This window comes from Phalacrocorax carbo, chromosome 4, assembly GCF_963921805.1.
Source record: "Phalacrocorax carbo chromosome 4, bPhaCar2.1, whole genome shotgun sequence".
Lineage (NCBI taxonomy): Eukaryota > Metazoa > Chordata > Aves > Suliformes > Phalacrocoracidae > Phalacrocorax > Phalacrocorax carbo.
Window position 1 is genome coordinate 18,609,416 of NC_087516.1, and position 15,869 is coordinate 18,625,284.

Genomic DNA, 15,869 nt, shown 5'->3' on the forward strand with positions numbered 1-15,869 from the left:
ATCTGGACGTTACAAAGACAAGGATAACTTTGGAATGGTGTGTACCAGAGGGCTAATTATAACCATCACAACAAATGCAAACGCAGGGTAGTGATTTTACCCATGCATGCAACTGGGGGACACCAGCATCAAGGAGGGATACAGGGAAGGAGAGCATGAAGGGAAATGCTAGAATTGTGATGGGTACTGGCAAACCATTGGCAAATGCTACTGACCTTGGAAGAAGCTACGATCTCTCCCACATTAATACATTATGAAAATTTCAGCATCAACTCAAAATAACTCAGGGTTAAGCCTCAACCAACATATAACAAGCACAACCAAACTCTTGTTTCATTGTATTTCTACGTGTTTCTTTTTAAAGTCTGTTTGTCAGTCAGTGGGCCTTTATCCATATCCTAGTATCATCTAGAACCTACAGCTCAGATTCCCACAGCCTGAAGTCTCCAAAATCCTACTATTGGTATTTAAATGGCAGGTTTTAGTCCTTAAAATGCTCCTAGCCATTAGGAAACACTATCCATATTGATTTATGTGCAAGTTAGGGTGTCAGAGTTCAAGCCCCAGACAATCTTTTGATTGATGAAGCTGAAGCTGTTAAGTCTCTTAACATGTCTGAGAATCAGTATTTTAAAGATACCTTCATGCACCTTGCTTCAGAATAACTATACATGACAATTCATCCTGAAAACTAAGGAATAACCTGACCAGTAATTTTCATACTAGACATAATAATTCCTAATTATTTTATTAGATTCTGAATATTTTTCTCTAAACTCCTCTGAAAGTTCTTTGAGAAACACTCAGAGACAGGTAGAAATTAAAATACAACCTAATGCATTAGAAACTAGTTGCATTACCTGGTATTATTTTAGAAAGGAAAAGAGGTGCTCTTAGACAAGAAGTGATTTCAGTTGCTTTCCACATTCCAGACACAATAAAAAGCCAGTTTCAAAACACAGTCATGAAAAAAAAACTCAAAAGACATACTTTAGGTCCATTGAAAAGTTGCCTTTTTATTTTTTGCTACTTTCAAAGAGAATCATAGTCACTTTTGAGCTTTTAAAATCAAATAAACAAAATCTTTTGGAATTAGAATGTTATGAAATTATTTTTAAAGTAAATTGAATAAAAAGTAAGAATGATACTAAAAAAGCTGATTTAATCAATAGTGTGATTTCAAATGGCCACTTTTTTGCATAGAAGAAGCTCTCTTTTGCACAGGCTAAAAATCTCACTTTTGTAATACCTGGGATCTTCTCAGACATTTATAAAATTAATTTTTATTTTGCATTTTATAGTCCTTTAGTTTAAATCGCAGAACATTACAAATTAATATTTCAAGAAATCTCATCACATTACAATATCAGAAAATTGGAAAGTAATCCATTTTAAAATTACTTGCATATTGTATATTTTTACACCATTTTCTCAATTGAAATTGTAATTTTGATGCCTTTTATTTCATCAGTTTGTATAGCTCAAAAAAGAGTTAGGCTTTTGGATTTAGAGAACCTAATTAACAGAGCATAAGCCCAAGAGTTTATTTTATATCTGTTGGGCCCATAAAAGGTCATCTATATCTACACTCTGTAATCTTTTTAGACCACCACAGCTATGACCGATGTCCAAGAATGATCAATGCTAGAATTTTAATTGGTTTTAAAACAGATAGTTTCATGTAGAAAAGAAGATTTTTTTTTTTTTTTTGCCAATTTCTACAGTAGTTTTTTGAGCCTACCTACTTTTGAACGTCAGTAATTCCCAGAAAATGTAAAGGTTTGTTCAGTGTTTGACTGGGTCTTCCAAGGAAGACTGTGGTTGGTGGAATACGGAGTCCTCTAGCTAGACCTGATTTTCCAAGATGCCAAGTGCCTTTTGTAACCCACTGAAGGTTTTGAGCCATTGGCCTTTAGAAGCAGAGTCCATACAGTTCCCAGATTCTTAGTTTGCCTGTTGTCCTTGTAATATCTTCCCCCAAAGGGTCAGTTCTGCTGTTAAAATTTTAGGCAGAAATATGTTGATTTTTATGTGGTCACTTTTGATCACCAATTACTTTGACTTTTTGAATCCACACTGGAAAAGTTTATTCATTGTAATTATCCAGGAAACAGCATGGAACTTTTGGAACCAGTCTTGGTTAAGTGATGCAGTCAGAAAAAAAAAAAGTTTCAAAGATGTTTAATTAAAAAGTTCAATAGTTTGGTGAATAACCTTGGCTATCATATACTTCAAAAAATAATTGTGATCCTTTCACCAATATTTGTAGAAAAGGGAGATAAATTCATTGCACAATGTAGTCAAACTGAATATTCGTTATCCATTTGATCCATTATAGATTGTGGTTTTCTTGCATAGAACAATCTAAATTGTTTAATCATCTCAAAACCCTCAGTGAAAGACTATACATGTGATTTGAAACACTCTTATCACTCCTAACTTTTTTATATCATTGCAAATAAAGATAATCATGTGAACCTAATATTTCAAACAATTTGTTTGACAGCAATCATGGTAAGTAGTATTTGGCTGTCTCACTGCCCACTCACCCTATACTTTGTAATGATAATGTGAGTTTATACAAGTAAAGACACATTAGGAAGAAATAATGAACTTTCATTTCCTGAACTAACTTATTCTTAAAGACAGGCATCTTTTACAAAATACTGGTTCCAAACAAATTCAAAGGAAAACAGTATAAAATTTTAATTAAAACTCTGTTTTGCTCTCTGCCTGGCTGTCACCTCCACATCTGCCATAGACCAAACAGCAAGGAGGCAGGCATAGATTATAAAAGAAGGAATAGAAGAAATTATAACTAGAACTGGACTTTTTTTCTGTGTGTGTTATTGATTTGCACAACAAGCTGCAATGGAAAAGAAAGAAGAAAAAAAGAGTGTTTCGTGTCGAAACTAGACAGAAATGTTATAGGTTTTGGCAAAAAAATATTTTTTGCAGTTACTCAACTCTTATGTTTATCCTGTTTTTTCCTTTTTTTCCGAGTTCTATTTAACTTCTTTTATTTTAAATAATTTCTGGATCTTATTACAATGTCTGCTGTAACTCAGATCATCCACATCCTTTATAACTGCCTTAGGACCAAGTACAACTTCACAGTCCTCAGGGTGGGATCAAAACGCATATCGGGAAAAACAACAAAGGATGTGCATGAGGCCAAAAGAAAAAGAGATGAGTCAGAAAAGAAATGCAGCTCACACAGGAAGGGAGATTATTAAAAAGGTCAGCTATTTGTTTGGAGGAGGGAGGAGACGGGAAAGGAAAGGGAAATCAGTAATTTCCACTGGGACTTTAGGAAGCCTTTTTCTGATTTTCTCCCTGAGATCTCATTTAAAAAAACTTCTAACAAAATCAAAGCACCAAACCCAAAACCTGAAGAAGGGTTAGAGAGAATTGTAACAGTTTTTACAGTATCTCTTGCCTTCCATAGATATACTTTTGTACTAAGAAGTCCCAGGTACACTTAGGGTTCCTGTTAAGAACTTAGTTGTTCCTGGAAGTTCAGCTACCGTAGATCTTTCAGTCAGAAGCTTATTCATTTGTGTTGGGTTAGAAGACTACACCTCATTCGTTAAGATACAAACTGCCCACGTCTTGGTCACCATGTAATTAGCTTGTTGTAACAAATGTGTTTACATGCAATTATGTCTTGCTGTCAATTGGAAGCTGGGGCCTGGATTTCCCACCACGTCTATTTAACAAACTTACCTGCTCTGCACTGGATGCCACTCATTTTTCTAGTTGCAGTTTCATAGACACAGTAATTCTGAAATCTGCTTATGTGGGAGACCATGTTTCTTTTTGTAAGATTCTGCACTCCCATCAGAAGAGGAAATTCCATTTGGTGTCCTCAACTCTGGAACTTGTTTCTGGTCCAAATATTTTGATTTGTTCAACCTGGTGAACATGCTGCATAGTTCAGCTTCAGTTTTTTGTGGGGACTTCTGTAATGGATGAGTTTGTGACATGCAGGGATTTTAGTATTGCAGTAAGACTGTCCTTGAGCACAACACAACTCTCTATTTAATGAGTCAACAGTAATTTAAAATTTGCTATTATTTTTAATATTTTGTACCTAATTTTTTAAACACTCAACATAATTGTTGAAATTTTTAATAAATTGAAATAAACAGAATAAAATATTTTCAAATATTATGTTTGTTTCTTCATTTCATAACAAACAGAAACTTTTTATTTATTAGCATTTGTCGTCCCTTCCTTGAATTCTGTGCTGAAGGATTTTTTTGTATTTCATCTGTATGCTCTGGATTTTTATTATTTTTCTAGTAAGAATGTCATCATCACCCTGTCATTTATCTACATTAAAACTATTAGACTCAGATGAGAAAAAGCCCTGTTGGATTACTACATAAAAGACTGGTTTGTGCCCGGCATTTCTTTCCATTTATAAGCAGACACAGGGCAAGAAAAAAGCAAAGCAAGAATGAATTAGCAAAAAGGGAATATATAGCTTTTGGATTTTCTTTACACTTCCATTTATTGTGCATAATGTTTTAGAAGGACAACCTCCCATTGCTAGGAAGTCAGTCAGCATCCATTGCCATTTCCTCTTGCCTTGGTCACCTCTCAGCCAGGTCTGAATCCTTCCTGGTCTCCTCCCTGTGCTCTTCCCAGAGGTGAGTGCCCAGGTTTCAGCTGTGATGCGAGGAGGTCAGCAGTGGAAAAGCCAGATATCTCCATGTGCCAGCAAATCTCCAACTGCTCCCATTTGCCCTGCCTTGTTCTGCTCCTTGGGGCAGTGCTGTGGCTCTCGGAGACATTGAAATTTGTGCATCCCACAAGTGGAAAACAGAGGTTACTGGATTGTATCATACAACCCATAAAGGTTAAGTTCCAGAGGACAGAACGACAGGTTATCCTAAGCCTACACAAACTCACCTTCCTGCTGCTTCTCCCCAGCTGCCTCCAAAATGGCTGGCTGACCCAGGAGGCATGGTTTTTCCGTGTGCTCGGAGTGGCTGCGTGGCTGCCGCAGCACCAAGGACACCTGTCAAGTGCAGGCCAGGGCCAAGCCCCGACTGCAGCGTGGCGGGGGGCACCCAGGGTCCACAGAGCCCCCCGCTCTCCCCAGCACAGGCTTCTCATGTGCAGGGCTGGTGGCTGTTGGAGGGGCTCTCGGTGGATTCTCTGGTCAGTGAGGAGGTGGCTGAACTGTCACAAACAGCCAAAGATGAAGTCATGTCAATAGGTTTTAGCTCTGGTGCAGATACTTGAACAAACAGGCAAATGTGGAACAAAAGTCAAAGCTACCTCACAATGAAAATGTGCTTGGTTGAAGCTGTATTATCCATGTGTTTATTTCCAATAAGTCCATCACTACCGGACATGGGAGCTGTCTAAAATATTAGTTTGAGGAATAAATAACTCAAATAAACATTACAGCACTGCTTGGATCGCTCTACTTTAATTGTTCTTCTTATTGTCCCTTCAGAGAATTTTTATATTTAAATAAAATTAGTGAAACAGAATGTTTCACAATACTCATCTGTCTTCTTTTCCTCCACATTTTTCTAATTTCAAAACATGTGGGAAATAGGGTGATTTTTGGAACAAGGCAGGAAACTTCGTGGAGTGACTGACATGTCAGCAGCAGCAACACTGTCAGTGATCCACACCCACTTCTCTTTTAAGGTATTTAAAATAAACTGAAACTTCTCTTTTCTTTCACTCTCAACAAGAGTAACCAAGACAGGGTTTCCTGCAGCCTTCATAACCTGAGGGGCAAGAATGTCCTCCAGTAAATTCACCACACCACACCAATGCCATCAGCCTCTAGAAAGTGAAAGGGTTGGGGGTAGTTAATGGATCAGACAGTCCATGATCCCAGCTGACATGTGCAACATAAACTTTAAAATATGATGAACGAACAATCCCAGATTAAGCACAGTGGTGACTTGCCCGTTCCCATATTTCCCTGCTGTCGTGATTTTACATGTTACACCATGGCAGCCATGCAAATCAATTACAAGTGGAAATGACAACTCTTCCAGTAATGCATATCACCATTGTTTAAGAGATGCAAAAAGCATTCCACAAGTAACATAAAATCTCTTGCTTCATCACTGCAGTCACTACAAAGAAAGTTAAAAAAGCATTTCTGCTATGCATACAGTTACACCCATGAGAACCAAAATTTAGTACTCACAATACAGCATTTCAAAATGTTAACTATACTGTGTGAGTCACATGGTCATTTACATGGTACATACAGAAATAACATTGAAGAACAAAATTGTGGGATACAAAACCTTGTATGAATACGAGACATGAAATACTTATTTAAATGTAGAATATAATCTTTTTCAGGTAACTGGGGAGGGGACAATAGCAGTTGCAAACATAAATCTCACTCTGATCATAAGTATGCACAGAAGCCTCAGATGTACAGTATTTTGAATGAAGGTCTTTGTAAAGAATGAACAGGTGATGACCCAGCTTTCTGGATTTTTGAATGCATAAAACGAAGCACCAGGCATAGTCTACTTCTTGTACAGTATACCAGCCATGGTCTGCTTCATGTCTGGTTTTCAGATCTCTTATACATAAAGTAATGAATAATCCTGTACAATATTTTCTTTATGAAGTTTGTCTTGCAAAATGTACTATGTGATGTTCTATGATTTGGTAACTTTCTGAGTTTTACTACAATTTTATTACTATAGGATTAGGTAAACTGGCAAATTTTCAGTTGCCTAGATATTTTTGCCCCAAAATGGGGATTATTTTTGCTCAAAAACAGATACATTTTTATTTGAAAATAAATCTGTATTCTCAGGAAAGTAGGGGGCTATTTTTGCTTCAAACTATTACAACACTTAGGGAAAATGAGGATAAAAAAAATAAGTGTACTTCCAAATCACACAGAAAGACAAAAGTTCCTCAGATTAAACGATTTTGTATTTAATTTCTGTATTTTGTATATTCCCAGTAGTCAGAGCTTATACAAATTTGTCTGATAGGCAACCTTCCCGTGACATTACATAACATGACACACTGTGGTCTTCAAAGGAGGCCTTGTCTGCATTGTTTCCCTATTCTAAAGCCAGAGAGCTAAAAGGGGGCTACAGTTCTTCAGAGTGACAGGGTTAGAATATATAATTTACAATTTGCCTTTCCACTCCCACAGAAGAATCTCATGCCTGCAGTGAACCCCTGGCATATATAAATATTTTAAATAAATATACTTCTCTCCTTTTGGCATTTCTTCAAGCTATGGTTTCCAGCCCAGATATCCAATATAAGCCATGACCATTAAATAAATATATTGTGTCTCACCAGTGGTTTTCACCATGTGCTCTCAGAGGCACTTTCTGCTTATGATGACTGTTTATCAAACTCTCAGATCCAGAATCTGAAAGGTCAAGTAGTCAAAACTATACTCCTCCATCTGCACAATAAACAGAAGGATTTCATCTGCTGACACTTCAGGTGCCCCACAGCTCTATTCTTTTTTACCTACCCCAAAATAACAACTTTTCCTTTTTCTTGTGTGAAGTATCTGTGCCTGAGAATAAACAAACAAAAAGCTTGCTCTAGCTGTTCCCCAAAACATAGCTGCAAAAGGATTGAGGGCCACAAGTCTGACTTCCTATGTTTCACAGGCTGTTACATTTTCCTTACTTACCTCTATTCAGAATCTGGTTTTGGGTAGACAAAAGCTATTTTCAGTCCTTGGAAGATTAGAGAAGTGTATTTCTCAGGCAAAACCAGGGTAGACCGATGTGCCATTAATTGCCATGGCTGCTCTAGTGCAAGGGGATTGATTAGGTGAGAGATGCCTGCTAGGCTCATCTTAGCAAGCTACTTTCAAGGCTGTAGAAGAAGGTAAAAAATTCCAGTCTTGGAAAAAAGCTTTTTGTGAAAGTCAGCTTCAGAGAAACGATCTCGCAATCCTTGGTAAATCGGCAAATGTAGCATGTCCCTGCTACTGAGTCTAAAGAAAGACCTACCTTTAAGGCACTGCTTCTCGTATAGTATGTTTGGTGTAGCTCCAACTTCTCTTCTTTCTGGTATCCTACATGGTATTTTATAATAGCTCATAATTAATTGTTTTCTGCTGCTGGTCTGTGATAAATAGACTAGACTTGAAAAGTGAAATGTCTAAAACGATTTTCCAAGCAAATATCTGTACAGAAGCTAGTTAGAATTACAACTCACTTTTTCTCCTAAACAGAGGGTTGAAATTCCAAGTTGCATCTCTAATACATATGGAGAGACTGTAACCAGGGAGAAAAAAAAGTCTGAGCCTGCTGCAGCACACATGAGAGATTATATAACTGTAGAGGAAAGTTTAAATTACAAGTTGTCACAAAGACTGAAACAAAGCCCAGAATCTTCCCCATATTGCATCTTCTATCCCACCACCAACATATTGGTTATTCCATCCTTTCCAAGTTCTGCTCAGAACAAACTCTGGGATCATGCTTTGTTTGGCAAAGAGCTTCCCCGTGTCTGGACAGATTGATTAGAAGCCAATTAATCTTATTAGGGCTTACTTGATGGAACAATTTTGTACACTTAGAAACCTTTAGCTACTTTTCTTGTTGTAGGTTAGAATCCAGAGCTGGGGATAGATAATGGCTAATATATCATAATAATTTGTAAATCGTCCCGGAGTTAATAACCTTTTTTCCCTGCTACTCCTTCTGCTCTTTCAGGGAAGTATGATTTTCCTACCACCTCCAAATAAGCAGTGTATAGTGCCTTGAATATATGAATATGTTGTGGTACGTGTAACTTGAAAGATTTCTGCGGACACATTCACACAAAAAAAGAAACAAAAACTAGTTTAACTAGGAAGCTCCCTGATTTGAGGGTAAAAAGCTATAGACAGCATAAGAACTATCATGCTAGGTCACATCAAAGATCATATAGCCCAGTATGCTTTCTCTGATAGTGCCCAAGAGCAAATGATTAGGGAAAATTTAATAGAAATGGGAAATAATAGGACATAAAACCATTCCCCATGGAATGATAGACCTCCAGGTAATCACCCATTTAAGAACTTCCTGAGTTGGACTTTGCATCCAGACCATGGTATCTGATATCCCTACAACACTTTTCTACCATTGTTTTTTTTTTACCATCTCTTTGAGTTAATTTGTATATTGCCCTCCGTACCATTTCATAGCAACAGATTCCTCAATTTAATGACTGTTCCTTCCCAGTACTTTGTGATCACCTATATCAGTTGTGTTCAGATTAGTTCCTGAAGAATGTACCAAATAAGGCACCATGCTAGCTTTAAAAAATCTACTTTAGTTTCCAGAAGCAGTCTCTGGCAGCAAAAAGCTCTAAACTAGCTTTCCCACTCTCCTGGTCTTCCTATTTTTCATTCCCCTTGACTTTTCCTTGTTATTCATCTTTTAATAAAATAATTATTGAAAAAAGTTCCAATTTTATAATGGTATTGCACACAATATAATTTCAGGTTGGAAACATGTCCCATTAACCCTGATTTTACACAGTGGGAACAAAAAGCCCTTACATTTTTATTCAGTCTGTTTCTTGGGTTTAATGAGTAAAATCCCTCTATTCAACAAGTATTTTGCAAAAAACTAAATCTCAAAGCATGAGATTAGTGAATATTTCTTGTAAATCCATTAATATCCAGTGATCCTTTTTCTTTTCAAAATATTTGTGAGAACTGAGTAATTTCCACAGCAAATTATGCAAATGTGCTGTACAAGCTCTCCAGCACAGCTCAGCCAGTGCAAATCCTGACCTTCCAATGCTCCTGCTGTTCCTGCTCTAGGCTTTTCTTCATCATGCTGCCAATCATATGTTACAATGCCAAGTTTTGCAGTGACGATAAGTGTCCACTAGAAGCCAAAATAATATCAATGAGTTTATTTACACAAGAGGACTAAACCAGACCTGAAGACTCATATGCAGAAAAAAAAAGCTTCTGGACTAAATTAATCCAAAAATAGCTATGCTTGATGCAGGATTGATAGACAAAATCTTCAGTCATGTTATGTAAATGTTAAACTGCGAAGATTGTTGCATCAGAGGAGACCATTAGAATAATGAAATTATGAACTTCTTCAGCTTCTTACCACCTGCAAATAAGAAAAAAAAAAACCCCAAAACTATTAGATTTTCATTTCAACTATCAATAAAGCATGCCTGGATAAGTTGTTCCCCACTTAAGGTTCACACTGTGAATTTGGCCATTAAATGCCAAATACGCATCTTCAAAATTGTTGTATTTAAAAAATACATAATTTTTTCGCATGCATGGATGCATTTGTGCTCTTCTATGTGGATACCCAGAGGTATTGTAATAGTTCAATTAAAACAATAACAACTGCACAGAAAAAAAAGGCAGCACTGTGACAGCCAGAATTAAGGTAATTTGCCCTGGAAATCTTAGTCAGATCTACCATTTGGACTGGAAAATGCAAATTTATGTTGACTTCATCTGGCTAGATGACAGGAAGACATCAACTTATTACAGTGCTGAGTTTAATTTTTTAAAAGAACAATGTGTAAAATATCTATAGGGACCCTCAGAGTTTAGATTTTATGCTATCGCTTTCTTTCCACAAGAAGCCAAGGAGGGAATTGGTGAAAACACTAACAAGGAGTTTTTCATTCTTTGTAAGGGAATGATCTTCCCTTTTTAAGAGATTGTGCAGAGAAATGTTTTTTCTCTTTACTTATTTACTGCTTGCTTTACTTAATCCTAATAGATGTTAATCTGCTGATTTTCTTTTCCTGGCTTCATAGATATTTTAGGAATAGGATTCTTTTGCAATGACAGAAAGTAAGTTCTGCTGTCAATATGTGTAGAGAGCAGTGGAATTCACACTCTTCAACATCTTCTTAGTTACTTCATAGGAACATGGAAGAAGAAATGCCTGTACACCATAAAGCTATTTTACTTTAGAATACTATAACATATAAAGTAAAAGACATACTGAAAGGATATTTGGGCCTCACGGCAGTAGCAGAATCTAGTGTAAGGTTCTCTCCATAGTGCATGTGGAGGGCCAATCAGTTCAGAAAAAGGATCTAAAATAGCAAGAAAGCAGGAGGGCAACCTGCTGTTAAGCAATAAAGAAGTGCTGAGGAGTCAGGTGTGTCTTAAATCCACTTCTCTGTGGGATTTAGATGATGTGCTCAGGGTTGTAGGGAAATACTTCTGTGCTCTAACCCCTCAGCCACCAACATTTCCAGTTCCACTCACAGGTATGATATCCCCAATGAAGGTGTCTACCAAATGGGTTCAAACTGACTACAGAAGAGCACTGTAGCAGAGTAACAGAGATTCACTGCCCCCTAAAATGTCCCTGATCTAGCTTTCCTACCTCTACTGGTTGTGGGAATTTCCCCAGTTCCTCCCAAATTCACCCAACTTCCATCACACCACAGTTTAAAAAATATGTCTAAACACTGGATGTTGCTGCAAAGCAATCTGACTAAAATAAGTTACCATATTGGGATGGCATAATTGTTATTGCTTACTTTGCAGAGCAGTTTGCTTTGGCTGACTCTCATTACAATTTATTTCCCTTGCTTCTTGAAGGACTAAGACTAAACTCTGTTATGTCCTTGAAGGTATTGCCTTAGTCATACATATAGGCAAATGCAAATGAAAAATACTTTCACACTGGAGCTCTCCATTCTGCTAAAATTTATACAGATTAATTGCATCAGAAACAACACAAGAACCAGCAGGACTCCTTTCAGGTAGCCTAGTTCTCCTAGGCAAAGAAAGACCCCGGAACTGGGGGAAGTCCGTAACTAGTCCTTCAGTAAAATTCCTTACTTCCATCCTAGCCACATACTCTAAGCTGAAGGCTACATAAAGGAGTAATCTTATCCTTTCCTCTCAACCCACAAATTCTGAATTCTTTTCTGCACTGAACCCAAACTTTAAAAACAAACAGACAAACAAACAAACAAACAAACAAAAAAACCATGAGAACTGAATGTATAGAATGGATCATTACACGATGAGTACCATTTTCCTTAGGGAATTGTTAAACAGAGGTTTAATCCATTAAAACAACAAAAGGAGACATGACCTGGAACTTCCACACCTCTATAAGTGATGAATCTAACAGCATGTGAAAGTATAGGCTCAGATTAAAACCAGAAAACAGTCATTTAAACAGCTCACCTGCTGCAATGAACCTCTCAAAAGAAGTAGCTGAATGAGGGATCAGGAGCAGAAACAGAGTGGTTGGGGTGTAAGGTAAACACTGAGCTGCTTGCCTCTGACAAGACTGGGGTGCTTGGGAACTTTGAAACTGTAAAAGGAAAGGCATATAAAGCTACAATTTTCAGAACCATGGTTCTTGACTAAGATACTGAACTTCAGTGCAAGTCCAATTTAGTACCTGCCTTCTTTTTAGGCCTTTAAAAGCCCTAGATCTCATCAGAAAATCCTTCTTCGGTGTAATGTGCTTTGATCATTACATGATTCTTAGAAGCAAAGCATTTATGTTAACAGGAAGAAAATCGTCCATTTCATCACACCTTTTTTGCAGCTTTCAGCTGACATGCTACAACAAGTCAAAGACCCATTTCATTACTTAAAAAAACCCACAGATAATAATCTTATTCTTCTCTCACCCACTTGTGTGAACTGGCTGCAAGAAGTGGCACTATTCTGTAACACACAGCAACAGCTATTGCTGGCCTAGCCTTTACCTTTGGATGAATTATCAGCTACATGTTGTGTTTGTCTGCTTTGTGTCAAAGTGCTTACAAATGGGAAGCAGGCTAGCTTCGCATAACTTTCGTAAACAGCAGTTTCATATAAAGTGAATTAGTATTTTCTTTTCAGTAGGTTCTGTTCTGAGTAATGTAATAGCTTGCAGAGGAGGAAACTAAAAAGTAAGTGCAAGAGGGATCCATTACCACTACGTAAAACAAATGAATGATTTTAATTGCAACATGGAAAGGATTTTTTTTCTGTTTAAGTAGAGGGAAAATACAGATGGTGATTACTTCTAGTGAGTTCACTTTCAGATTGTGCTTCCAAAATACTGCATTTAACAACTAACTGGAAGAATACTTTTTATGATACGCTCCAGCTAGACAGATAAACACCTCCACAGTTCAAAACTGTCAAGAATATTCACAAACCAGCACACTTTGTGACTGAGCAGCTGTTCTGTACTTTAATGCTGCTGAAATTTAAAAAGGCAATAGCTCTTCTTAAAAATGCCATGCAGTTTTCAAGAATGATAGCTGTTTTGCCTGGGTTTTCTTTACTTATGTTTGACATTTTGAAACAGTTATAATTGACATTATAACAGACTACCTGTCAGAATCGAATTGCATTTAGCTGCTAAACAACATTTTCCCTATTGATAGTATTGTCCATCACTGACTAATATTACCTTAAGTGTTTGTTCTGCCTTACACACTCTTGTAATTAATAATGGCCAAATCAGCAGAGCCTGAGACTTGTTCACTTTTGGAAAAGGGCCAAACACCTCATCACTTGAGAAACTTTCCTAAGAGAGTTACATCTTTCAGTCATTCAGAAAGGGTCAGGTATTGCAGATAAGACCATCCATTGTGCAATCCAGGATATAGGAAGAAGTATGGTTACATCTATACTGCTCTGAGACTTTATTCCTGAGACAATTTCCAGCAGAGGAATCCCAGCTTGCATCCATATCCACACTGCAGACCTTCATCCCCTTTTGGCAGCACACAGTGCTCCCACACCTTGGGGATTCATTGGGCCCTTACGATTTAACAACAGTGTTCCTGGTCAGACAGAGAACTCAGGCTGTGACACAGAAAAGGCCTGTGATGCTTTCTCTAAATCAGCAACCTGACTGAGACCAAACTCAAATTTTTTGGTCACCAGCCTCTCCCACTACCCCTCAGGTGGCTCTGAGGATAGACAACAGGTAGAACATACTAAGGAAGTTCATTCTTCCAGGAAAGTCTGCAGCCAGCGTACACGCACAACACCCTGTGCTCTGTTGCTGACCTCTCCTTACCATTCATCCCAGGTCTCGGAGGCCCTTTCCATGTCCCAGAATCACCCAACAGCAAGGATGGTGGAAAATTATCCTTCTTGAATCTGAGTATGATGGACAAAAAGTGTTCCTTCCCCAGGCAATCAAATCAGGAGGCAAACATCAGCTACCTACTGCTTTATTTCTGGCAAGAGCAGTCACAGTCATCAAGAAATGTTGTTCCAGTAGGATCTATGCCTGCTGGTCCTGCAGAAGAAAACCCAGATATTTGATAGAAAGGACACCATCTGTATGACTGCTCTGGAATATTGTATTAGTGGCCTTCTGAAATGAAGTCAGGCTTAGATCATCTGTTGCAATGGTAGATAGGCAATATCAAGAGGAATTTCTGCACCAAATGATTTCTGCTGAGGTACCAACAGTTTCTGACACTAATCAACAAAAATCTCAGAAAATCCACAAGCTTCTTCAACTTCTTCAGCGTAACTTTCAAATTACTATTGAGCATTTATATCTAGCAGTCCAGCAAACACTCCTCAAGGAATACTGGCCTTCGCCTTTGCCACCTTTCAATCTTCTTTTCCAGTCTCAAGCTCCTGAGTCATCCCAGCCCTGTTCTCATACTTGCTGACAATATGTCAAAGCAAATCTAGAAATGTTCTTTATGATCATCCTGATCATTGCTAAAGGTTTTAAGGAATTTCCTTGGGTTTTTTTTTTCAAAGGCAAGGGAACTTTGCACTTCTTTTGGGAACAGCAAGCCTGTAAAGTGTGACTGAATACCTCTACCTCCATCCTGGCTCTTCTTTTTTCTCCAAAATGGCAGCGTGATTATGAGGCCCTGGGACAGGGAAACTGGGGAGGGAATCCCAAGATCACTAGCTTGGAAGTTTCCTGATAATGACCATAAAAAGAACAGGAGAATAGGGAAAGAGAACAGGTTCTTTGGACAAAGAAATTGCAGTGCCAGAATTGTTGCCTGCCGAGTAATTGTCACTGTCCTCTATGTGTTTAGCCCCTGAGGACATCTGACTCAAAAATGTTAAATTTGAAAATGCTGAAAAAATAAGAACTATGTGAGTAGCTGTGATAACCTTTGAATGAAATGTTTGTGTGTGTCCACTCTTCCTTTAGAAGGATTAGATGTTTCTTACACTCTGTTCTCTCCAGAACTCACCCACTTTGTAGCTACTAGTTTGCTGTTGTTGCTCTCTTTGAGATATCTCTTCACAGTGACACGCTTGGTAGGCAGTAGACCTGGTATACCTGTAAAGATTTTAGGCATATATCTGAAAGACTTGGAAGCAAAGGTTCAGTTGCTCCTGCTGTTGAAGCATAGAAAGTGAGACATACTCAGCACAAGATGTGTGCGGTGCCTCCTCTTCCTGCCTTACACCAGGTCAACATCACTGCCCTATGTCTTCCATGAAAGTTTACTTTTAATGGGCTAATAGACATGTAAAAGCTGGACCAGCCTATCCTAAAACTATGCCTTACTGGGACATCCTAGGCTGCACTGAGTTGTGTTTCTTCTGTGCAAGAACAAAGGCTGAACAGTGTGTGGTCCAGCTTGCAGGAGTTATCTTGCTTCTCTTGTAGCTTGCTGAAACTGTAACCAAGGTCAGCAGTGTGTGCTCTATGTTAGTAGAGGAGAACAGCCTGAGGTATATTTTCTCTTCATGAGAGACAAAATGGGAAGCTTGTGTAAGCTTTACAGACTTTTCCTTCTGCATTTTTTTTGTTTTATTTTGGTTTTTTTTTTGTTTGCTTCTTTTGTTTTCCCCTTCATTCTTTTCTTCTAGCATGTTCTTCTAGCAGTAGTAGCTTAGAAATATCACTGCTGTCTGAAGCAGCCTGTTTTCACTGTGGCAAGAGGCAAAG